Consider the following 26,638-nt stretch of genomic DNA (forward strand, 5'->3'; position numbering starts at 1 on the left):
CTGTCTTACCAGTGAAAGTAACTCTCCACAGAATATTACAGAAGACGAGCAACATGACAGAATGCATGGCTGTGCCAACAACACCCAAAAGGAATGATGGATGGCTCAGAAATGTTGAGAGCCTCAATGAGTTTCAGGAAAAAACAACAAACAAAATAAATAAATGTCCAGGCATGTCAACGTATTAATCACAAATTCCAAAAAGAAGCAGTGCAACAACAGCTTATGTAATTGGCTTTATTAAAAGCAGAAATATTTAGGAAAAGTAAAATACATTGAATTTAGTTAGTGAATTACAAAACATAGCCTTATGCCTAACAATAGTTTGCATATGCAGATTAGGGGACTTGTGATTCCTAGCACAAATATCAACACAATTTCTTATCAAATCAGAAGTGATCACAGGCCTTCATCAGGACATCTCTCCCAGGATCAGACAGAGTCAAACCCTGGTATGAGCGGGGCCAGGCTGAGATAGGGTCTCTCCTACCCCCACTTGCTTCATATAGTCCATGATTCCATTGCCCCATCCATTTGTTAGAGAGGCTGACACCCTTCCAGTGCTTCTGTGTGCATGTGGTCACTACCTGCAGCTATTACTTACAGCAGAAAGGCATGCCTGCATTTCCAGATTTTTCTGGAGAAGCGTGTAAACTGCCAGTGAAAAAAGCGAAACACTTCAAAAACCACACTAAACTCCATTGTATTGAGTTAAATGTAAGGCTCGGGTGCACCCTGGCACCATGCACACGAGATGAACGGTTTCAAATAGTTTCAAGGCACAAATTATGGATTCTGTGGTTTTATTTAACATACCGGTTATAAGGTTGTTCCTTGGACAGTGTAGCATAGAATAGCATAGAACTATATATTTTTGGTAATTTTACAAGTTTTGGTAATTAAGTGAATGACCTGTTATAATGGCCATTCATGGTAGTGTCCTGCTGGATACTACTATGAACACTACTTACTAGCCGCGGCTCCAACACCAGTTCCCGCAGCAGCACCACCGAAAAATCCTATCGCTGCTCCAACCAGCGCACCAATAGGCCCTGCTACACAGAACCCCGTAGCGGCTCCCACACCCGCTCCTGTACCCGCCCCAGCACCTAACCCCCCCAATGTGCCAGCCAACTGGCGATTGGCTGCCTCCTCGTCTCTTCTCTGCTGATCCATGTCTTTCACACTCTTCTGTCTGTCACTTTATTGTCCTTTTTTATGTCTTTCCTTGAAAGCACGTATCACGTGATCCCTTTTAATTTATTATTGAAAATACACAATTAGTTATTAGATGATTCACACTTTACATCTGTTTCAATTTTTTTGTCCAATAATCAGTTCGTGTATTTGAGACAAGTGTGTGGTGTGCAGACGCCTTTCCAAATATATTTTGAATTATTTTTAAGGTTTCTTCCCTGAAATCTCTGCAACACAATAATTCTTTTATGAGGCCCAAGTGTGAAAAACACTGCACACTTTCTTATCACTTCAAGGTTCCCTGAGGTCTAGCGCCCAGAAGTCCAGGTGTATGAAGAACTACAGTCTTCTCTTAAGCCAGGGAGGACTCTACTTCTCTGCGGTGTGCTCAGTTACCAGCGAGTTGAACTTCCTGAAAATTTTGATTTGGTGATTCCAGAGATGGTGTTTCGGAAAGCACTTTTTGCAGTCCCAGTTTATTCTGTTCAAGTCTCTTATCCTATTGCCAGCACCTGCGAAGGAAATGCTATGTGTTAGAAAGAGGTATTGTCATGAACAAACAAACAATGTTTACGCATTTTGAACTTATAATGTCTGTGTGTCTATGAGGCGGAAGAATGCAGACAAAGATTGTGTTTTCAGGTGTCTATACATATGAATTACATTACATTAAATTTGGCAGAAAGCTAGATCGTGGTCCAGAATGAGTCCTTTTTAGGTCTCGGCTTGACGAAAGCAGCGCATGCGTTGCTCTCGTCAGACGTGTGCTTCTTGGAATCGATATGATTTCAGAAGTCGTCTTGCTGCTCCGCCTCCAATTTTCATTGGTGCGCGTCGTTTTGCATCATGCATTAGGCAAAACACAGTGTAATGATTGCATGGGAGGCAATCATTACAGTGAGGGTTGCCAATTTGTCCTCTTTTGACCCCGCCCACTGGGATTTGATCTTTTACGTGCGGCGGGAGACACTATTCTCTCAATTAGCCGCTCAGCACTTTTTTCCGTATTACGCGTTTGCCTTCACAATGGCTGACGCGCTTTTGGTTTCTCCGTTCTCGGCTTTTTTGTTCTACGCTTTGAGATTTTGAAAGCATGGTCAGGAATTTCTGACTCTCAACCCTTGCAATGTTCTGTGCCATACACCACATATACTTTTATTTAAATGTTTAGGGTATTTGGAGCGCTAATCGTCATCTAGGCTCCTCAAATCGTGTACTGCATTGTCACTCATTCGAGACGTGTTTAACTCATTAACTTAAAACATTACACGGTCATGCACAAGAAAGAAAGAAATGTTAGCAAAACGGGCTCTGTGTGTTTGTGAATTGTACTGACAAAGGAAGAAAAACAAAAACATGCACTAATTGTTAACGTCATCCATCTGTTCTGAGTTTTATATGACGCGTAACCTCACAACCCGAGCCCCTCCTGAGACATGGCATTGCATTCCAGGTGTGTGCTCTCAGTTTGATAAAATACCTGTGTTCCGATAAAATATGAATCAGAAATTCCATTTGAAAAAAAACTAAGTCGTTCGTACACATAAACATCCATAAAATATATGATAAACTTGTGAGGTACACTATTCAAACAGCTTTTCGCACGAAATCGGAATTAGAATGTTTGTTGATAATGCACTGTTCATAAAAGTACTCTGGACGAATGGGTGGCAAATTGTGAATGGGTGGTGGGGGTTGACGGGGGTGCTGTCATTAATCTGTGCAGGGGCGGCTCTAGACTCATGGCGGCCCTGGGCAGGCAGCGTAGGTAGGGGGCCCCGGAGGAACGCAGGCGCGGAGGCCAGGGAAGAGGGGGGTGGGGGCAGGGTGTTTGGAAGTGGAACAGAGCCGGACGCTGCCAAATCCCTGCCAGGGGCTGCCACGCAAATATGTATCCATCCTCAGATGGCCCCTGGGGTTTGGTGGCCCTGTGCAGGTGCACAGCTTGCACATGCCTAAGGCCGGCCCTGATCTGTGGAGGACGGTGACATCTTCTCACATACGAACCATGTGTTTTTGGTTTACGTTCATCTATGTGTTTAGATGAAATACAGTTCAAACAAAAAAGGCTGTCAATTGGAACACAGTTAATTTTGCGATTTTGAGTGAATATTTTGGAAATAATTATAACATAAAGCAAAAAGTGGACTGTAGTCGACACATTTGTGATAATACTGTGTGGACCGCCATAGAGTGTGACGAAGAATCCAGAAGTGCTTGTTGTTTTATTGGGGTCGGGCTACTTGCATACCTTTTGTGTCACCTTTAAGCCGCCTCAAAGCGCTCAAATCTGCGTAAAAGTCTACGGTGCGTGGAGTGGGTTACTCTGCGAGGTGTGTGAATGAACTAGAGAATGTGGAAGAGCTGTCAGGTCTAATGGCTCAGTGGCAAAGCGTTGTACTGCTCTCTTCTGGCTCCGGCAGAGAGGCCATGGACTGAATGGGCAGTCAGATCCTATCACCAGCCAGGACTGGTTTCACTCGCGCTGGTGGGCTGTGTGAAATCCTGCTTGTTTTACGTAGACTCCAGCAGTGCTTGTCGTTTTATGGGGGTCGGGTTACTTGCATACCTTTTGTGTTTCCTTTAAGCCGCTTCAAAGGGCTCAAATCCATGTAAAAGTCTAGTGTGTGCATGAGTGGGTCACTCTGGTGGTGTACAAACGAACTAGAGGATGTGGAAGAGCTGCCAGGTCTAATGGCTCAGCGTTGTACTTTTCTCTGCTGGCTCCAGCGGAGAGGCCATGGACTGAATGGGCAGTCAGATCCTATCACCAGCCAGGACTGGTTTCACTCGCGCTGGTGGGCAGTGTGAAAGCCTGCTTGTTTTAACTGTATTTTCGGTTATTTAGAGGGTCGCAGACGGAACATTCACAGGCATCTAAATTATCACGTGTAATCTTGAACCAACCCGGTCCCACTTTCACAGACTGAATAATTAAAACACAGAGCCGGGGTGACATAGGGAGGATGAGACTGCGCCAAGCTCTTGTGCGGTGCTTCTTGTTTATTAGCTCTCCTGGTTTGTAACGCAGGAGATCTCAGGCACAAATGATGTGCCCTTTCTTCTCACACTACGACGATCTAGTGATTACCACAATTTCTGGGGCCGTGCACCAGTGTCAGCTGTCCAGATGCGCCCACCCCTGGGCCTCAGAGCAGAACTAGGTGCCCCCCAACGCACCCGGTATAAATAAGTTTCACCTCCCTTGGCGACCCTTTAGGCTTTCGTGCCTGTCTGCAGACCAGATTTCAACTCACAGGAAGCGGCCTCAAGGGGAGAAGCTCGCTCCGTTCCGAGCAGCAACCTGCACAGCTATGTCTGAAAGGTAGAAGGTGGTCGTACCAGCCCCACCCTTCCTACGACACCCTTTGTAGTGTGTACTCCAACACCACACTCTTGACCGTTATTTTACCGCCCTTGTGCCTTACCGTGTTTCATTCCGGAACTTGAATTAAGCATTCTGTATTTTGGCAACAAAATCTCAGAGACATTTGTTTGTCAAGGATAAAACAATGCGGTCCACCAGGATTCGATAGTCAACCAGGATTCGATAGTCATAGGGGTAGCCAAATACCTGGGTTGGGCTTGGGCAATTAGACGACGGTCCTTGGGGGGTAGCAGGTAATCAGGTATTCCTTTTAATAATGTTTTATGTAATATCACTGGTATAAATGGTTTTTATAACGTAAATGTAGTATGAGCTGTACGTCATGTTTAATGAATTTTTTATTCTGTAACTATGTATTATTGTGTATTATCTTGGTTTTATGTGCTTTTATGAGAATTCTCTCGAATAAAGCTTATACAACAACAACAACAACAACAATGCGGTCAAGTGGGAAAGCCGAGATCAGATCTTTGCCCTCGATAGTTCGTGCTGAGTTAGGATATTATGCAATACAGTCAGTCATTGGTAGCACATGCCCTGCAGACCTTAATGTGGAATGCAAGAGGCACCCACCACCTTTACCCAACCGCCTGTCCAAGGCTTTAAGTGGGATGAAAAAACTGGGGGAGGAACTCTCAGAGGGGCGTGGCCAATGTAATTAATGGCATGGCTTAAACACACGTAAGCTGAACATCTGTGCTTTGCATAGTTTGCTGTCCAACTTGTATTTAGCTGTTTCTTTCATTACATCCAGATATATGATACAACAAGTATCATCATACCTACTACAAGTCAGGACTATTAGCTTGCCGCAACTATTGGCTGACCGCAACCTGAGATAAAAGTTGCGGTTGACATTTGTAGAAATAGTATGTGACAAGGTCTGTGAGGACCCCTCATGGAGAAGAATTTGTGGGAAAGGTTTTTTTGTGCACGTACGAGTCCGCTGTGCTCAGCATAGCCCTCGTGAGAATTTGTGACAGAGCCACAGATCTAGACCCCAATTAAAAAAATACATATACCCACTCACAGACACACTCACTCACACACCCACCTACACACCCACATAACCACTCAAACACCCACTCACAGACCCACTCACACACGCACCCACCTACACACCCACACAACCACTCACACACCCACTCACAGACCCACTCACTCACCCACCTACACACCCACACAACCACTCACACACCCACTCACAGACCCACTCACTCACCCACCTACACACCCACACAACCACTCACACACCCAACCACAGACCCACACAACCACTCACACACCCACTCACAGACCCACTCACAGACCAACTCACTCACACACCCACTTACACACCCACACAACCACTCGCACACCCACTCACAGACCCACTCACACACGCACCCACCTACACACCCACACAACCACTCACACACCCACTCACAGACCGACACACATACTCACACACCCAACCACAGACCCACACAACCACTCACACACCCACTCACAGACCCACACACAGACACACACCCAACCACAGACCCACACAACCACTCACACACCCACTCACAGACCCACACACAGACTCACACACCCAACCACAGACCCACACAACCACTCACACACCCACTCACAGACCCACTCACAGACCCACTCACTCACACACCCACCTACACACCCACACAACCACTCACACACCCAACCACAGACCCACACAACCACTCACACACCCACTCACAGACCCACTCACAGACACACTCACTCACACACCCACCTACACACCCACACAACCACTCACACACCCACTCACAGACCCACACACAGACACACACCCAACCACAGACCCACACAACCACTCACACACCCACTCACAGACCCACACACAGACTCACACACCCAACCACAGACCCACACAGGTCCTCGCACAACTAATTACATGCCCACACAACCACACACACTCACTTACATACCTGTACAGCCACTCATCCTCATTCAGATGTCGATAAAATCCACTCACACAGTCATTCACACACACTCAAACACCCACTTAAACCCCCACACATAATCACACACCCATTTCCACATGCAAACAGCCCCTCACATGCCCACTCAGACACCCAGGTTATAGTAAGAAAATAGCATTAATAAACATTAGAAGTTCACTGAAAAAAACAGAGGTTACAGGGACGGTATAGTTGAGAAATAGAATGTGAAAAACTTGAGAAATTCACCAAAACAAACGGTGCAGTGGCATAGAGTGCAGTTGCGTAGAATGGAAAAGGGCAGAGTAGAGTGGTGTAGAGTTCAGTGGTGGAGAGTGCAGTGTTGCAGAGTAGAGTGTCAGAGTTCAGTGGTGTGGAGTGGAGTAAAGTGGCGTAGAGATAACAGGGGCATAGAGTACAGTGATGCAGAGTACAGTTACAAAGAGTGCAGTTGTTTGAAGTGCATTGGTGTAGAATGCAGTAGTTAAGAGTAGGGTGGCATAGAGTGGTATTGGGTGTAGTGGCGTAGAGTAGATTGTTTCAAAGTAGAGTGAAGTGGCATAGAGTGGAGTGGTGCAGGGTAGAGTACATTTGTGTAGAGTAGCATAGAGTGTAGAGACTTAGAATACAGTGGTGTAGAGTGCAGTGGTGCAGAGTAGATGAGAGTGGCTTATAGTGGATTGGCATAGAGTACGGGGGCATAGAGTTGAGCGTTATAGAGCATTGGTGGTGAGGGTTTTGGCATAAAGTACAGTGGAATAAAGTGGAGTTGTGCAGAGTAGATTGGTGTGGCCTAGACTGAATAGGTGTAGAGTGCAGCGGCAAAGAGCAGAGTGGTGAAGAGTGCATTGGCATAGAGTGGACCACAGTGGTATAGGGTGCAGTGGCATTGTGGTATGGCCTGAGACTGGTTTGTGTACACTGTTATGTTAGCATGATTTTATTAGAAGTTTAAACGCCATTTTACCTTTTGCTGCTTTTGCACACAACACTGCATATAGCTGTTATTGTATGTTAGGCTGCGTGAAATGCTTTACATGAGAAAGGTTTGCTTTTCAGCTTCCCCAGACTTACATCGCGTCTCTAGTCTGCACAGTTAGTGCCCGAGCCTTCAAGGTTATCATAACAGGGTGGCTGTTGTTCGATTTGATCGTTTCACGTTGCTAGAAATAACACACATGCAGCTGCAAGCCAATGTGATCCTGGCGCCTTTAATATCACACCATAGGCATGATTTCAGGCACTTGGAAGAATTCAGTTTCCAGAGAGAGAGAGAGCTTTTGCAGATCCTGATGTGATTCATCCCTGCTGATCTTAGAGGTATGAGGGTCCCCCAAACAAGCCTAAGAGACCTACTATAGTTTATAAAACATAATTCCTAGCTAGGGAGGGTGATTCACTAGGCGCTATAGTACCTAATTTCACCATCATTATAATATGATTTCTCCTTTTGTGTTTTATGGAATTGTAACAATGCTGATCATATTATTCCTAATCATATGCCTGCTTATGTTAGCATAGATACAGCATCTGAGAGCACGTCGTTAAAATAAATATTTTAACCCTTCCCGTGTCTCTTTTTTACTCCTGTTGTGGACTGGTATGAGAGTATAACAAAAGAGTGTTCTTGCTTCCCACCATTCCTGAGTATAATCTAAGTCGTATGTTCTGGGTTGTCTAATTATTGGTTCCTTTGCTGTAGGACGAAGAGCTAATGAGGCACTGATGCTATCTGGTTAGGGTTTCTAGGCACTAAGGTGAGTTTTTTGGTACACCACAATTCACTGAGGTCCTGGGTCTCTGTGCACAGTTCTGTGTAGGAGCAGAATCCTTGCGACATGGCGCACCTAACGTTGTGGTCTTAATAGTGAGACTCTCGAGTAGTGCTTATATCAGTCCAAGACCACCTCACTATTGTTTCCGGTTGACAGTGGTGACGGATAAACCTACCTATAGTTACATAGTTCTTTTCAAGCTTGATGTTTTAAAACGGTTTAAATTGAATTACTACCGAGTTGTGCTAAATTTAATTGCATTGTTCTTTATTCTTTTTGTGTCATCATGGCTGTTGACATCCCGCAGCACAGTCGTTTGGCTGTACGCAATCATTTGCAAGGGTTTAGAGTGCGGACGCAGCTCACCCGTTTGAGCTTTTCTACTCATGGGTTACGTTTCCGGCAGTAGATGCTGGTACAAACGTGTTTCATACTTACACTCCCACTGCCCTGCCTGCAGAGTACACTCCCTATAGGACACAGGAAGTTCCGATTTCTGCTTGGCAGCACCACGTTTGGTTTGATGGCGCCCTTCCCCACCCTCTCACAGCCATTAGATTGGGTCCTTTGTTCATTCCAGGTGCTTCTTGGCCTGTTTTGGCTGGATTTACCCCGCACCCACGTGCAGGTGAATGTCCCTTACTTGAATTGAGGCCCCTCTATGCCTCTGCAGTAGCCGTTATTAGGGCTTTGGTTCATTACATTTCCCGCAACTTGCCAGGTGGGGGTCCTGGCGTTGCGTCACAACCATTTGGGCCGAACGGTTTGATACTTAGTCCCATTATGGCTAATGCGGTTATGGGCAAGCGTCCCACAGATAAGGATGAAATGCCTTTTTGGCTTGCCGAGAAATTTGACCCACTGGAAGCAGTGTTTCCTAATACGACTCCTGTCGAGAAACACAGGATTCTTACAATTAGTTTGCCGAAAGACTTAGTATCTGAGGTGATGACTGTAACACATGGGGTATGATTTTTGCGGCAGTCTACACAAGGTGCTTCGGCACTCCCTCTATGACTATCCTACCCTCCGTCATTAAGCGTGTTCAGGATGAGCACGGACCGGAGGCAGCTGTTGAATTGGGAATGAGACTCGTTGGAGTGTTTGATGTAGTTTCCGATCTAGTCCTAGCTAATGTTAAGGGAGATGCGGTAAGCTTCCAGGTGTCGAATGCTTTGCGCGATGTCCCCGATGCAGAGAAACCCCAGCAGTTACCGCGAATTATCACTGCGGCTTATAAGACCATTGGCCGTAATAGTTTGGGTGTTAAGCCTTTGGCCAAGACAGCGTAAAAGCAAACACAGGCGGTGAAGTCTGACAAAGATGATCGCCCCAAGGTACTAAACAGACCTGGTCCAAAAATAAAAACAGGGGAAAAAGCAACGGAAACAGGGGTCCCGTTCCTCCTCGCCAGTACCTGTGTCTACTGAACGCACTTATGAATGGCGCGACCGCACTACGATTAAGTTACCTGATCGTTTTCAGGTTCCTGAACAACGTTCTCCTCGCTCTTTGCAGGATTCATGGGTCTCACCTACTGGTGGAGGAGAAGGCGGACAGGGGAGGGGTGCGAAGCAAGACCCACCCCGCAAGGCTGAAGGTAAAGGCAAGCAGGACGACTCTTCACGTCAGAGTCCCCAGTTTCAGAAGAAGAAAGTTGCTGCTGTAACACCGGGATATGCCACAGATAGTGAGAACGCAGCTTCGGAATCTGACATGGGCGCTGACGCTGTTGAACAGCGCAGCGCAGATTACCATAGTGCGAGAGGCCCTGCGTCCACTACTGAAGGTGACAGCGACTGACACATTTGTTGTAGTTGAGACAGCTGACACTACAGCGGCTCCCCCAAGAGACTTTTTGAAATTGTGCTTTTAATTGAAGGTGACATACAACGTACCATAAAGGGGGTATTTTGGGAAAATCTGACTACTACCTATGACATTTTGTTGGCGGAAGTCAACTGGCTCCGCAAAGGGAGGAGGTTATCCTCCCTAGTTTTGCGCACACAGTTCTGAAGGAGCAGGCTCTGCATTTTGTGGAAGATTGGGCTAAGGCTCTTGCGCCAGCTTTGTACCGTGCTCACTGTGGTTGGGACGAATTATCCCCCAGACATGAGATTCTCTTACGGTCTATGCCACAGCCTCAACCCCAATACCCCATGCGAGTGAAGCGAAAGCTCCCGTGGCTGCGATCCTTGAACAATTGGAATATCAAGGTGTGATTCTAACGGGTGTATCTCAGATGAATAACGTTCTTTTTACTGTGACCAAGCCGGATGGCTCGTACCATTTGGTATTGGATTACCGCCACCTTAAACTCATATTGTCATACGTGTGTGGTGCAGAATACTCACAGTTCTGTTCTTGTGGATAGTCTAGTGCGGAAAAAGTTTAAAACCACACGTCATATCCAATGGCTTTTTTGCCCACAACCGGTCCCCTCTTAGTAGTCAATGGACAGCTTTTACCAGTGGTGGCAAACAACGCCAATTTCGACGTTTGGCTATGGGCTATAAAAACAGCCCAGGCGTATTTGCCGCCCACATAGTCTCTCTTTTGGAGGGACTCGACCCAGAAGCTTGTTCATATGTGGATGACATTTATCTCACAGACGACGAATTATGGCCGCATCTGTGTCATATGGACCGCATTATTTGCCGTTTTGTGGATTTTGGCTATAAATTCAACTTTGCAAAATCTCACATTGCAGAGTACACAGTGTTGTTCCTGGGCTATCAGCTCTACAATGAAGGTTGAGGTTTGGCTCCTCACTTCCTGGAGAAATGCGCACAGCTGCGCGCTCCCACAACACTGAAAAAATTACAATCATTACTGGGTTTTTTGAATTTCGGGCGTACTTATATTCCCGATTATGCCCAGCGTATCAAGCCTCTTTATGCTTTAATACAACCTACTTTCTCCAAATCGTGCTGGCTGCCTGAACATTCAGCCATCTTGCAATCTTTGCAAGCTGATCTTCTAGAATCAAATTTCGTGTTGACTCGTGATAACCCCACCAACCTGGTGATAAGAATTGTACCGGGGTGGTGGGTTTCACGTACATCACATTTAATGAGGGTGACACAGTCCCTATCGCTCACAAGTCACACTTGTACACTTCGGCTGGGTTGTGATTTTCCACTGTGGAAAAAGTTTTGACAGCTGTTCAAATGTGACAAAAACCAGTGTACCAAATTCGAAAGCTTTGCACCCTAAGTGGATACAGTGGGCCACGTCCTTGACATCTCCGGATGTCTCTTTAATTTTTGATTCCTCTCTGCAGACTGAGGAGTTTTTGAAGTATGAATTTGTTCATCCTGCACCTCTGACCATGCGGCCATTGGAGGATTTCCGCTGTATCATTTACACTGATGGTTCTGCGCAAGCGGCTACGGGTTCAAGGCACGCATATGTTTCGGCCTCAGCAATTGTGGTTGGTACTATGGTGGATGGTGAATTCAAGTCCGATGTCATGCATACACAGACATTAGGGGACTGTACCGCCCAATTGACAGAGCTTCGTGCTCCGATGCTTGCATTGGAGTACGCAGATCCTGGTGTGACTACTCTTATAGTAAGTGGCTCTTATTACTGTGTTCAATCATACAATGACAATGTATCCTTTTGGACTCAAAATGGCTATCGTGACTCCAAAGTTCGCACAATAAAACATAAAATGATCTGGGTTCGAGTGGCTGAACTTAAGAAACGGCTGCCACTAGTCTTTGTAATTCATACTCTTGCTCACCAGCGTGTTGGAGTTCACACTGTTGGTAATAGTCTTGCGGACGAGGCCACCAAGACAGCAGTTGCAGCATATTCAGTAGCAGCAGTTACACGTTCCAAAAGTAAGATTGATGATGACATCTTTGCAGCTTTTGCAGCAACAGAGAAGGGAGGTAATTACCCAAAAGGGTTCCCTTCTAAGTACTCTTATCATTTAAGTCCTGATAAAGTTCCTTAAGTGAGAATTAACGACGTTGGTGACAGATTAATTCCCAGCGCAGACTGCAGGCAGTCTTTGATTATAGCAGCACACGAGGGCTTGGCGTCTGCGCATGCCGGCGTTTCGGCTACTGTGTCTATCTATCAACAGCGTTACTGGTGGTGTTGTTTATACAAACAGACGCATGATTATGTTCTTCATTGTGACATATGCCAGAAGATTAAACCTTCTTCTGCTACACGCCCGCCCCAGACACAGTTGTACATATCTAATAAAGGAGTGCTGATTCTCAAATAATTGTCATCAGGGATTTGCGTGTCTTTGTGGGAATTTTTGCATGTGGTACCTTTCATTTAGACCAGGGTCCAGCGTTTGCCTCTTTTTTTTCATTTATTTATTTATTTGATTTATATAGCGCGTAATCACCCCGAGGTCTCTAAGCGCTTTGCCAGGTATATGCCAAAGCAGGTTCTGAAAAGCCAAACATCAAACCTACAGCCCCTCCCATGCTTGCTGAAAAAGCACTGTTTTTTATCTTTTCCGAAAGGGCAGCAGGCTGGATTCCTTGCGCAGTTCAGTTGGTAAACTATTCCAAACCGCAGGAAAGATGTTAGAAAAGGCGCGACCACCAAGGGTAGATAGTCTAAAACGCGGTTGGGTTAGAAGAGTCGCATCAGAGGAACGCAACCGTCTACCAGGTTTATATGGGGCCAGATGGGTTTTGATGTAGTTTGGTGCCTACCCATACAGGGCCTTGTGTGTAATACAAAGCCCTTTAAACAACACCCTCTGTTTGACGGGCAACCAATGGAGTTCCCGCAACAAAGGAGACGCATGCGTTCTCCTTGGTTTCTTAAAAATCAATCTTGCCGCATCGTTCATGACAACTTGCAGACGATTCAGATGTTTTTGCGGAAGCCCTGCATATAGTGAGTTGCCATAGTCCATCCTGGATAGGATCATGGCAGATACAGCACGCCTCAGGGTGGCAAAGGACAGAAGTGAGGAAATTTTCCTTAGTTGTCGGAGGAGACCAACACATGTGCCTACCACTCCTGAGACTTGTTTTTGCATCGTCAAACTCCCATCCAGGGAGATGCCCAGGCTTTTCACCACTGTTGCAGGTTCCGGAGGCCCTCCTAGTTCTAATGGCCAGAACTGGTCGTTCCAGGGGTTGCCCATGATCGTGATTGGCAACACCTCGGTCTTATCTGGATTGATTTTCAAAGAATTCAGAGACATCCAATTAGCTGTAAATCTTAGGATATTCTGCATTCTTGCGTGTGCACCCGTACAATCTTCCATTTGGATAATGATTTGGGTGTCGTCGGCATAATTGTATATTTGACAGTCCATCTGATTGAGAGCCGCAATCAGAGGTTGCAAATATACATTAAATAGGAGAGGGGAGAGGGCAGAACCCTGTGGTACCCCACAGGTGATCGGCACTGGGGTTGAGGATAGGTCAGCCAATTGAACTCTCTGAGTTCTCCCTTGGAGGAAGGAAGAGAGCCAGACGAGTGCGGTGCCCTGGATGCCTAGATCCCTCACCCGCAGCAGCAGTTGACTATGACAAACGGTGTCAAAAGCCGCGGAGAGGTGTAGTAACACCAGGGCGCCAGGGAGTTTCCTGTCCGCTCTGTTCCTTAACTCATCCAGGATAGATAACATCACTAGCTCCGTGCTATGATGTGCACGGAACCCCGCCTGGTTTTGCTCCAGTGAAACATTTTTCTCCAAATGGTCAGAGAGATGCGTAAGGATGTGCTGCTCCAGAACTTTGGCCAAGAATGGTAACTGCGAAATAGGCCTAAAGTTCTTCAAATTTTTAACGTCCGCCCCAGTTTTTTTCAACAGGGGGATCAGCCGTGCCTCCTTAAAGGAGGATGGAACCTGTCCTGTTTGTAAGAAGTTGTTGAGGAGAGTCAGAACATCTTCCTCAATACCTGGCATAGCCAACCTAAATATCTCCGGAGGACACGGGTCGGCCTGAGAACCAGATTTGACCCGCCCCACGAGATTTAACAGTCTGTCCTTCGTAATCAAGGGCAGAGTGACCAAAGGGTGATCGAGCGGACGAATGACCGGAACAGTCTGTAGAGGACAGTCCAGGATTGGGGTATTGGCAATTTCTGATCGAAGGTCTTTGATCTTAGTGGAAAAATAGTCCTGACATTTTTGGCAGTCTTCTTGCTTGAACTCTGGACTTTGCTCATTATTTTTTCTGAGTTCCGTGATGACCTTAAAGATTTCTTTTTGTGGGTCCGAGGCTCTGGAAATCCTGTCCTCGTAGAACTCTGCTTTTCTTAAGAGAATAGCATGTTTATAAGAGGCAAGCTCCTGTATGTAGAGACTCCGTGCGTTGGGACTGTAGTCCTTCCGCCATGCTCTCTCAGATTTGCGTAGAGCCCTCTTTTTTCCCCTAAGAGTCTCATCATACCACGGGGCTCCAGCACCTCTATCTACCACCTTCATCCTTCGTGCTGGTGCCACGAGATCAACTACCTTTTTCAATTTATCTGTTAAAACGTTACAGATAACTTCTGGATTATCTTCCATCTTATTAAGGTGAGAATTAGCTAGGAGGTGAGCTACCATTTCATCGCCATTTATGTCTTTCCATTTCCTCACAACTTTCCATCCTGCTCCGGACTTCCCCTTCTGTTCATCAACCGAGATCGTGCCCTTCACTAGAAAGTGGTCTGACCATGCGCATGGCTGCGCAACTACTGGGCCATGGTCTCGGCCATGCTCAGGGGTTGTTATCCAAATGAGATCCAGGGTGTGACCCTTATCGTGTGTAGGGCCCATTACCCTCTGGACTAGCCCAAAGGACCTGAGGGCCTCATCTATCTGGTTGGCTTGACCTTGCTTCGGGGACTTTTCCCAATGGAAGTGCAGGTCGCCCATGATGATCACGTTGTTATAGCGTGATCGTACGTCCTGGACTAAATCCAGAAATAAATCCGGGAAGTCCGGCAACGCCCAAGGGGGCCGGTAGACTAGAAGGATAGTCCAACAGTCCATCCCTATCCCAAGTTTGACGCCCAAAACCTCGGCGCCTCCCAGACTTTCAGCGAAAGATCTCTCGCCCCTCAGATGGGTACTGTATAAAAGGGCCACACCACCCCCTCTTGTTGAGCCTGGTCTATTAAGGCAGAACACCGTGAAATTAGCCGGAATGGAGGCTACCAAGTCCGGCACTGAGGAGTCCTCTAGCCACGTTTCCGTGACACCGAGGATATCCAGCTCTCCATCCTGTAACAGTGAGAGCACCTCTAGGTTATGTTTCTGTAGGGAACGTGTGTTTAGCAGGCCATAGGACAGACCAGGTGCAGAACAATCAATATCAGACCGTGGTTCAATACCATGGCGTTTCAGCAGCCCTTCCTGGCTAAGTATGGCTGCACATGTCTGGCTTAAATGGAACGTCCCAAGACCTACCTCCAACAGCTCTCCTCTGGTATAAATGTGGCAACGACCAGGGGTCGTGGCCCCAGGCCCCGGTTGGTCGCGGATGGGCGCAGATGGGCTCGCCTCTAAGGCATACAAGGATGCCATGCGTGCATTAGGGGTCCAAGTCACATTTTCGTCTCCATATTGGCCTGAGGGCAATAGTGTTGTGGAGCGGATGAACTGTGACTTAAAGCAATCTTTGACAGCTAGAGTTATAGGTACAGGCCGGGACTGGCGCACCCACCTCAATAGCGTTCAGCGTGCACTTAATAATCTCCCTAGAAGGTCTCTGGGTGGGCGGACCCCATACGAAATGCTCTTTGCCATCAAAATGTTTGCTCTGGACCTTGAGGGTCTAGAAATGGCAGCGTCGGCCGCATCCTTTGACATAAATGAACACTGTTTTACAGAATCTACAAAGACCAGAGACAGTCTTGCAAAGGAACATTTGCCCTCCACATATGATGCTGCATTGCAGATTCCGGTAGTTGGCTGGCTACACCAAGTTGGTGAACTGGTCCGCGAGAAGATCGAGAACAAGAAGGAATTCGGTCCCTCATATCGTCCTCCAGTTGCAGTGCTTGGAGTTAAGGGTACAAGAACAGTCATTTTACCTCCACTTCCTGGTCGTAAGGAAAACAGGTACATCTCTATTGACAATGTCAAACTACACAGAGTGGCCGATTCTTCTTAGTATGACACCTGCGGTATCCTGTCCAGCAATGCTGAGGAACTCTGTTTTGGCTCCGGCACCTACCACCAGGCCAGATATTGCCATTGAGATGACTACAGTTGCAAATCCTTTATTGAATACACCGGCTGGTGTTCCTCTTGATGATACTGAGTTTGTTTATCCGACTGACTTATAAATGCCTGATTTAGAGACCTCTGTGGCTAATCAATCACGATTTTCATTTGACACTGCCTCTGCCACATCAAAGTCCCCTTCAAAAGTTGCAATTTTTGCTGTATGGTTTAAGAAACATTTTTTAATTCCTCCACGGACTTACATTTGGCTCGTGCTTTTTTCGATTTTTTTTGTTCATGTCCATTGGATTTGTGGTTTATTTTTTCCGTCTTGTGAATGGACACTATGTTAAAGAAAAAACTGCAATTAGACTAATTAATGGAACTTTGGCACCCCACTCCTCATCACACAGAATGAAGAGGGACCAGACTTTCGTGAATATCACTGCTTGGCCTTTCTTAGATGGGATAGCATGGGATGCTAGAAAATTTCAAATCCATGGACCCACAGAGGTTAATAATGTCCCTAATGTACTTCTTGTTTCAATGGGGGATGTGGTTAAACAAAATATACGCTCTGATGATTGGGATGTTCAAGCCGTAGAAGCGCTGTTTTCTGATTTGAAATATTATGCTGACTTTGAAGCTGAAGATTTGTACTTACATTCTGCTAATTATGGGGATTTGTACTGTTACCAACACTATGGCAATCACTTTCTGCACACAGCAAACACATTTAGAAACATGTTTAATCACACGCAATGGGAACATTGTCCTGCTCCTGTTGAAGGCAGCTCCAAAACCCTTTTGAAAAAGTTCTTACTTTACTGATTTCGATCAGTCAAATCCTGATACATTTTATTTTAAGATGACTGAGAAGTCCTCTTTCAAGGTTAAACTTACTCACACCAAATTATTGTATTTTAAGTCCTTTATCGACCTATTGGCTGTATGGGGCTATGAGCTGTGGAGGGACACTATAGATCTTAAATCTGTTTGGGGTTCTAAAAATTGGCAAGTGCAAGGCACTGAGGCTTTGCATCGTGCATGTCTCATCCCGAACCATATGTTGTTTCTGAATTTGACTATTTCACAAACCACTTGCTTTGGATTGGCTACTTCTAAAAAATGAAATGCTCCTGCTATTCCTGATTTGGGAGAATACTCCAATTGGGATAATTACACCAGTATGTCCCTTAGTGACATAAAGACTCTGTTGCAAAATTCGTCCTTTAATATTTCCAGTTTGGATCCCCATGGCTGGTTATTATGCCAAAAAAGTGCAGATTTATGCCAGCATAATTTTCTGGGTTTGTCCCCTGGCTATACACAGGTTTGAGTGGATCCCCGCTTTGAGAGCTCACATTCTGTCACTACCTATTCTGTAGGCAAATTGTGTCAGAACTGGCTCAAACACTCCACCCTAACGTCAGTGAAGCTTAATTTATCTAAATTGAATGACGATGGTGACTTGAATGACTTTGTAATAGGTCCTGTAAGCGGTAGGTCCAAAAATGGATTTATGCAGTTTACAATGAAGTTTGGAAGCTGTCCCAAATTGAAGCTGCTTCTAGGTTATGTGCTATTGATCAAGTCAATTTAGAAAAGGTGCTTGCAGTTGTAGATAATAGCATTAACACACTTTCTTCCCAAATTTACACATTAGATAATATAGTTTCTTCTGTTGTTGATATTGTACAAGATGAGGTTTCTGTTTTGTACCATGGTCAAAATCAATTGCGTTCTATTATGCAGTTTGCATGGACTTTACAATTGTTAACATCTGGGAAGGTTCCTTGGGACTACATGAACACGTCCTCATTATTTTTACCATTTAATTTGACTGTTAAACAACAATTTATGTCAAAGAAAGATGCCACGTTTTCACTTTTGCACATTGAAAAATTGGACCCTTTACCATTTTCTGTAGCCAAGACAAATTCTGCTGTGTGGCTTATCCACGGGTTAATAACGCTACCTTTCCCGCAGTTTAAGTTTGAAGCATGTATGAAACACTATGCCATAGGCAGATATGAACCATTAGGTAGCGCATATCTCCATGAGGTTTGGTCTCTGCCCTTTAAATATAGATGTCTGCGGAAGGGTAAAGAATTTTATTTAAAAGGTGAAGATTGCACTTCCACTCCCGACCATTCATTGGTCTGTAGACATGTACAATTGCACGGTTCTTGCAACCAGACAGCCCCGAATTTGGTCTGCGTTTTAAAAGGTACGCCCATTCCGGCTATTACACCGACATTCACCCTTTTGACAAACAGTAGTTATTTATTATTGAATAATGAAGAGTGTTGTGGTGTGCTGGCTGGAATTCCGTACATTGTGACTGTTCCCCTTGCTACTTTGAGTGTGGCGTATGGTTTATCTTTCCGGTTCTCGAATTTCACATGCGTACAGCCAGTTTTCCATTGCCTGGATTGCAGTTTTGAATGAGCTCTGGATTTTTGTCTCTGTATCAAGGTGTCTCCTAACCCGGATTATGATCTACTAATGAGTTCCTTAGTTGCTCATGAACTAGTCTGTTCTGGAGTCGGGATTATGGCCTGCACAACGGCTCATGGGTCCTAGGCAATTGGAACATATGGTCTGCAGCCCAAGACTTTCTAGCACGCAGTTATCTCGAAATACATCCGAGTTGTCCTCTGATGGTGCTATAGGCTCCAACTGTTGAGGAACATGTGTGTTTTTTTCCATTGCTGAATTGGATGTCTGAAATGTTTACTGAAGAAAACAATGACTTCCTGTTGGAGGCTGTTGCAACGTATTGTGTCTACACACTGTTGGATTAAAGTGACATTTTTTTTCTCTCTTTTCTCGTTGCTTCATAGACACGTACTGCACTGAACTTTTATTTTCGACATTTGTTTTTGGTGTCACATGTGTTTTGAACACAATGCTCCCCTATGGGGTTCCTTGGTCTTTAAATTGAACTAAATTCAGATTTTACTCCCAATTAACTTGTTTGGCAAATTTTAAACTTGGTTCTGTCTCATTCGAACTTGAACTCTGCATTCCGAATACTTGCCCCTCACGTCCTGTGCGTTCTCCGATCAAGGGAGGGTGTGGTATGGCCTGAGCCTGGTTTATGTACACTGTTATGTTAGCATGAGTTTATTAGAAGTTTAAACGCCATTTTACCTTTTGCTGCTTTTGCACACAACACTGCATATAGCTGTTATTGTATGTTAGGCTGCGTGAAATGCTTTACATGAGAAAGGCTTGCTTTTCAGCTTCCCCAGACTTACATCGCGTCTCTAGTCTGCACAGTTAGTGCCCGAGCCTTCAAGGTTATCATAACGAGGGTGGCTGTTGTTCGATTTGAATGTTTCATGCCGCTAGACATAACACACATGCAGCTGCAAGCCAATGTGATCCTGGCGCCTTCAATATCACACCATAAGCATGATTTCAGGCACTTGGAAGAATTCAGTTTCCAGAGAGAGAGAGAGCTTTTGCAGATCCTGATGTGATTCATCCCTGCTGATCTTAGAGGTATGAGGGTCCCACAAACAAGCCTCAGAGACCTTCTATAGTTTATAAAACATAGTTCCTAGCTAGGGAGGGTGATTCACTAGGCGCTATAGTACCTAATTTCACCATCATTATAATATGATTTCTCCTTTTGTGTTTTATGGAATTGTAGCAATGCTGATCATATTATTTCTAATCATATGCCTGCTTATGTTAGCAAAGATACTGCATCTGAGAGCATGTAGTTAAAATAAATATTTTAACCCTTCCCGTGTCTCTTTTTTACTCCTGTTGTGGACTGGTGTGAGAGTATAACAAAAGAGTGTTCTTGCTTCCCACCATTCCTGAGCATAATCTAAGTCGTATGTTCTGGGTTGTCTAATTATTGGTTCCTTTGCTGTAGGCCGAAGAGCTAATGAGACACTGATGCTAGCTGGTTAGGGTTTCTAGGCACTAAGGTGAGTTTTTTGTATACCACAATTCACAGAGGTCCTGGGTCTCTGTGCACAGTTCTGTGTAGGAGCTGAATCCTTGCGACAGCATAGATTGTTTCAAAATAGAGTGAAGTGGCATAGGGTGGAGTGGTGCAGGGTAGAGTGCATTTGCTCAGAGTGGCATAGAGTGTAGTGGCTTAGAGTAAAGTGGTGGAGAGGGCAGTGGCATTGGGAGTGCAGCGGGACAGAGTAGATTAGAGTGGCATATAGGGGACTGGCATAGAGTGCAGGGGCATAGAGGTGAGTATAATAGAGCATTGGCAGAGAGAGTTTTGGCATATAGTAGAGTGGCATAGAGTGGGGTTGTGCAGAGTAGATTAGAGTGGCATATAGTGGACTGGCATAGAGTGCAGGGGCATAGAGTTGAGTATTATAGAGCATTGGCAGAGAGTGTTTTGGCATATAGTAGAGTGGCATAGAGTGGGGTTGTGCAGAGTAGATTAGAGTGGCATATAGTGGACTGGCATAGAGTGCAGGGGCATAGAGTTGAGTATAATAGAGCATTGGCAGAGAGAGTTTTGGCATATAGTAGAGTGGCATAGAGTGGGGTTGTGCAGAGTAGATTAGAGTGGCATATAGTGGACTGGCATAGAGTGCAGGGGCATAGAGTTGAGTATTATAGAGCATTGGCAGAGAGTGTTTTGGCATATAGTAGAGTGGCATAGAGTGGGGTTGTACAGAGTAGTTTGGTGTAGCCTAGACCGGAGAGGTGTAGAGTGCAGTGGCAAAGGAGTAGGGTGATGAAGAGTGCATTGGCTTAGAGTAGAGTTTCCACAAACGAAAATGTGTGGGAATTGCATCACCTAGTTTAATGGTTTGTTTGATCATATTAAAGTATTTGTTCCCAACACACTTCAGAAATAACAAAAAATGGGCTTCATTTGTGTTCCTAATTCTGATATATTCTTAAACACACAGTTCCTTTAAGTGTGGTCATGTGCTAGAAAAAACCTCTTCCCTACTCCCAGTATCTAGCCAGATTGTCACATGACTCATCTAATGTTAAAGTCAGAGAAAGAAAAGTAAACAAGGCTCTGGAAAGGCAGTGTCTGACATTTGACCCTGGTCTTTGAATGCACAGTAAGTGGGACTAGAGAAGAACAAGATTTAAAGGCCTGTTACAGAAAGTGAGTCATGGAACAATACAGAAAACACAGCTTAGGCAATGGGAGGGGCGAACTGAACCTGGGGAGCCTAAATAAAGCCAGCAAATAGCATGCCAGAAAATGTGAGTTACAAACCACTAAGCCAATGGAAATCAAGGTGCGGAATGTATTCCAAGGTCACCTTTCTGTATGTCCCTAAGATGTCTTTAGCAAACCAGGCAGCTGTGTCATATGGTAGGAGACAGCTGTGCTATATGGTAGGAGACAGCTGTGCTATATGGTAGGAGACAGCTGTGCTATATGGTAGGAGACAGCTGTGCTATATGGTAGGAGACAGCTGTGCTATATGGTGGGCTGCAACCGAAGAAGCAGGCAACATAAAGCCAGGTTCGAACATCAGTCCGCATCTGCAGATGCAGCAGGTCTGACCTGGCCTGGCTTGTCAAAAATTCCACCCAGTAAAAAGTGGTTTTAAGAAACGTTTACGAACATTGGAGTAAAAAGGGCAAACACAAAGTGCATAGCGTCTTGAACGCAGCAACCATCCCATTGACAAAGCATGAATTTTCTCTGTTGTCCAGCCATTTGGCACAGCAACACATTATGAATTAAATTGATCCTAAAACGGGTTAACAGAAGGCAGTGGGGGTTGACAATGCCAAGTTAACTAGGGTTCCAGAAAGGGGGTGCTTTGAACCAAGACATAAGATCTTACAGAGGACATGGAGAGCTCTCTAATGTCCCTTTAACCGGACCTGGATACAAGAATTATTAACCGAGATAATATCACCCTTGGCTATGGTTTCAGGGCAGAAGAACAAACCAGGGCGAACTCATTCAAAATAACAACCCCTGACAAATCCAAGCCACGAACCTTCGTTAGCACCCGGAGTCACAATATGAAGTAAACAAGCCGCGCAAAAAGCCCAGCTCTTAGGAGGAGAGAGGAACAGAGTATACGCCATAAAGGGGGAGAAGAGGGGGGGGGGGGGGCGAGTGTTGACAGAACCAATCCAGTAATCGATAATGTAGAACTTTATCTCCGATGGTGAAGCACAGAGGGAGGTTGAATGAATTGACGAATTCATATCAATGAAAGTAAAGTAAAATACTAAAAGGGACATGGAAGGAAGGTGGGGATAAAGGGAATACGGAGGAAGGAACTCTTCCTAGATGTAACACAGAGCGCTATAAATATTAGAAAGGAAGAAGGCTGGGACTATATGTCTTTTTAAATGTGAAGAATAGACAGTGGGGTCTTAAGTGCCAAGAAGTCCAAACGTGTGCACTACAGCTCTTTCCATACAACGACCAATGGGGCGCACCTCTGTTCATGAGTTGTATGGGAGATGACGTAAAGAGTTTAAGATCAGACAATAAAAGAGAACAGAAAGTCAGATAAGCATCGCCCCTCCCCCTGCCACCTTACAGAGCCCCCTGTCGTGAGTTTAGCCAACAAGGCGCTGTATTTTGGGACTTGTAGTTTTGCTCGAGCATCGTCTCCCGGCCCTGGAAGAGAAGCTGCACAGAGAGGCCCGGGTGTGATGGAGGGGTGTGCAAACACAACACTTCCGCTTAAAGCACGTCAGCCCGCGGGTTGTGAGGTGCCCCCCTTTACTCACGTGCTCCCCGCTGGACGGAGGGTCTTCTTTTCCTTGCAGTTCAGCTCGAGAGGGGCTTGTGCAGTCAGCCCCCCGTGGTAGCTCCTTCTGCTCCGGTCCTGTCTGTCTCTCCACTCCCTGCCAGCTTTTATAGGCTGGTGCCTGGTCTGTAAACCCCCCACCGCCTTAATTAGAACACCCGCACTTCTAGTAAACCACGTCATTTCCAGTAAATCCTGGCATGGAACAGTCTCGATTCATAATAATAGGGCGTTCTCCTACAAGGGAGGTACGAACCCGCCCGCGCTCCTTGATAAAATGAATTGAAAGTAGTTCAATTTGATGCAATCATTTCAAATCAACGTATTCGTGTTTGTATTACTTTTCTTCTTTTGAAACTTCATCTATGACATGTTATATTCACATGCTTCAACAACTGCGTTCCTGTCTGAGGCAATTAAACATTCATGCTCATAGTTACCCCAAAGCATTTCGGGCCCATGTCCTTCGTCAGGAAAGAGAAGAAAAGGTCAGATCAGCGTCGCCCCTCCCGGGGCGTGGCTTGGATGCCGACCGAGGAAGCGGTGTGAGCGATCGGCTCCACGCCGGATCCCACCATTTATCCTGTTATTGACGTGATTAAGCCCCCCTGAGTGGTGTATCTCTACCGCCAGGGCGTAGCGGGACCGAGGGTGCTCGGCGGAGGGTCAGCTGGCGCCTGGGCGCGACGCGGTGGATGGCTCCCGGACCTCGGTGGAGCTGAGCGCTCACAAAGGAAAGATGGCGGCGCCGCAGTGCTGAGAAGACGGAGATCGCTCGGAAGTGAGGAACCGAGCGGAGCTGGAGCGCCGCACTTGCCTGCCCGCAGCGAGTGGAGCGGGACCCCCCGGAGAGACATCCCGGTGTTGAGCGGGCAGGTGCACGGCTCTAACCGTCCGAGAGGCTGGCGGGCGGGGCGCCCATCCCCCCACCTTCCTGCACTGGTGGCAGGGTGCGGTACAGCTTGTTTGCGAGCAGGTGAGCCTGTCGAGAGCTGCGGTGCCTGCGGCTGGGTGCTGACTCGGGGGGGGTATTGAGGTGGCCCTCCGTCACTCTGCGGAGGGCGCGACCCTGCTTTGAGACGATTGCCAGCCGCACGACTCCACAGGGCGACGGCGGATGCCGGGGATATGGAGGGGCTCTGACGACTCGGCACTGACGGCTTGGCGCTTGACGCTGGCGGCGACCCTGGTTGGAGGCAGATGGTGATCATTGAGGCGCTAATGGAACGCCGGCGAGGGGAACGTGCGGAGCGCTCTTAAGGGGCTCAGTGTCATTGTGTGAGCAGGGCCCCTTCCTGGGGCAGACTACCGCCTCCACCATTGCACCCTTCTGCTGATACCCACGCACCCGCCCCGCAGGCTCTCTGGCAATTGAGGGGGTGCTATCACGCTCCGGTATTGTGGGAAGCGCCCTGAGATCGGGTGTGCTGGAGGTACTCGAAGAAGTAGCACCCTACAGACGTTCATTGCACACGGGCGATTGGCTCTGACGCCGCTCTACGCTGGATCCTGCTGGATAACGCTAGAAACCGGTTTCCCCACAGCGGTAAACAGGGTCGCTTGTTGGGGTGACCCCGAGGAGGTGCTGGGGGACCCTGGGATGGCCGCTACTGGTGATGCGCCCGACGTGGAACGAGGCCAGGCCGACGTGCTTTCCGTGGCCCAAGATGGCGGGGCCCCGGCCCCCTTGGAGGCGACGACGCAGGAACAAAGGCTGAATCGGCGGCTGGACAGCATATTGGAGGCGATAACTGCGACAAAAGACTCGCTACACCACGACATTGCGCAGGTCGCTACAGGGCTGGGGCTCCTAAAGGCGGATCATGCAAAGCTTTCTGACAAGGTAAAGGACAACGCACAACTGTTGCAGGAACTGAAACCGGCGGTGGTCACTGTGGAACATAAACTGAGCGATATCCAGAACCGGTTGGCGACTCTGGAGAGACGTGCGGAGGATGCCGAAAGCCGCAACCGGAGGAACAACGTGAGGGTCGTGGGCCTTCCGGAAAAAATTGAGGGAGATGATGCTGTGGCCTACATGGAGGACTGGTTTAAAACGGTTGTAGCGCCGGAGGGCCTTTCTCCCTTCTTCTCCCTTGAGCGGGCACACAGGGTTCCGGCTCGACCGCCTCAGTTGGGCCGACCGCCTAGACCGATGGTGATTAAGCTTTTACATTATAAGGACCGGGACCTCCTGATACAGCGAGCGCGCTCGCAAGGCCCGTTTCAAGTGGACAATTGCAAGGTGACGGTCTTTCCGGATTATACTCAGGAAGTCCAGAGAAATAGGGCGTTCTTCCTGTCCGTGAAGAAAGAATTAAGGGAAGAGGGGATCCAGTACTCCCTGCTTTTTCCGGCCAAGCTGAGAGTGGTCCTGGATGGGAAGACACAATTCTTTCCGACTCCGGAGGAGGCCTGGTCGTGGCTTGAACTTTATCGTGCAGGGACGGACCGCGCTGGTAAAAGCAGTAGGGACACGCAACCACAGCTCCGGATCAGAAAATCTCAACGCATACGTAAGCGGAATAAACTTTAAAAAGCGTTGCAGGAGGCCCAAATGGCCGCGGACAGGAGGGGCGCGCTAGCAGCGACGGCAATCATCACGGGATCGCAGCAGGAGAGGGCGTCTGAGGGGTCGGACTCTGATGAAGAGGGAACGAAAACAGGAGGGGATGAGTCAGAGGCGGAGAGTTCGAAAGGCCCAACGGTCACCCCACAGACTTCGGATGGACTGTTTAATGAGTGATGTATGTGGATTGCACCCATTTCTGCCTTTTGTACAGGGCGGTTTATCTGACTGCTGCACAGATACTCAGGTATGGGGCTGAGACTACGAGATGGGATTGAGGGCGTTTGGTGGGAGCTCGGCTGGCTTTGGGTCGGTGCTGATACACCCCCCAGTGGCCCTTAAGGCCTTCTGCGGTAGTCACCGCGGAGTAGTATAATGTGTGTTGTGTTACAAGTTTGGAACGGGGCCGAAGCTGGGTTAGTACGTCCTGTCCTGGGGAGGGGGGGTTGGGGGAGTTTTTTGGGGGATTTGGGTTGGGGGTAGCAACTACTGCGATGCGTGGGGCAATGGATTGGTACTGATTTTATACGGGGATGACTACTATGGGGACGTTACCTAATCTGAAATGCATTTAATGGAATGTCCGTGGACTTCGGACGATGGCACGGCGTCACAGGGTGCATGCCCACTTGGTGAGACGTGGCGTTCAGATTGCACTGTTGCAGGAAACTCATTTGACTGCAAAAGAGTGCACCGCATTGCAGAGGAGGTGGCGTGGGCAGGTGTTTGGAACCACGTACTCAGCGTTTGCCAGAGGGGTATTGATTTGGGTAAGAGCGGGTATACCGTTTCAGGTCCTGACCCAGTGGATAGATCCAGAGGGTAGATATGTGGTGATAGAAGGGAGGCTGTACGGTAGAGAGGT

General features: G+C 47.0%; 1 long non-coding RNA gene across 1 annotated transcript; it reads right to left on the bottom strand.

The window, feature by feature from the left end:
- Positions 1–223: 223 nt before the first annotated feature.
- On the bottom strand, positions 224–23,291 carry LOC144827042 (uncharacterized). Its single transcript, XR_013609989.1, has 2 exons — positions 23,185–23,291; positions 224–1,709 (listed from the first exon to the last, which is right to left on the bottom strand). It is a non-coding gene; the product is annotated as an uncharacterized LOC144827042 (long non-coding RNA).
- Between the last annotated feature and the right edge of the window lie 3,347 nt (positions 23,292–26,638).

Source organism: Lissotriton helveticus, chromosome 4_1 (assembly GCF_964261635.1).
Source record: "Lissotriton helveticus chromosome 4_1, aLisHel1.1, whole genome shotgun sequence".
NCBI lineage: Eukaryota > Metazoa > Chordata > Amphibia > Caudata > Salamandridae > Lissotriton > Lissotriton helveticus.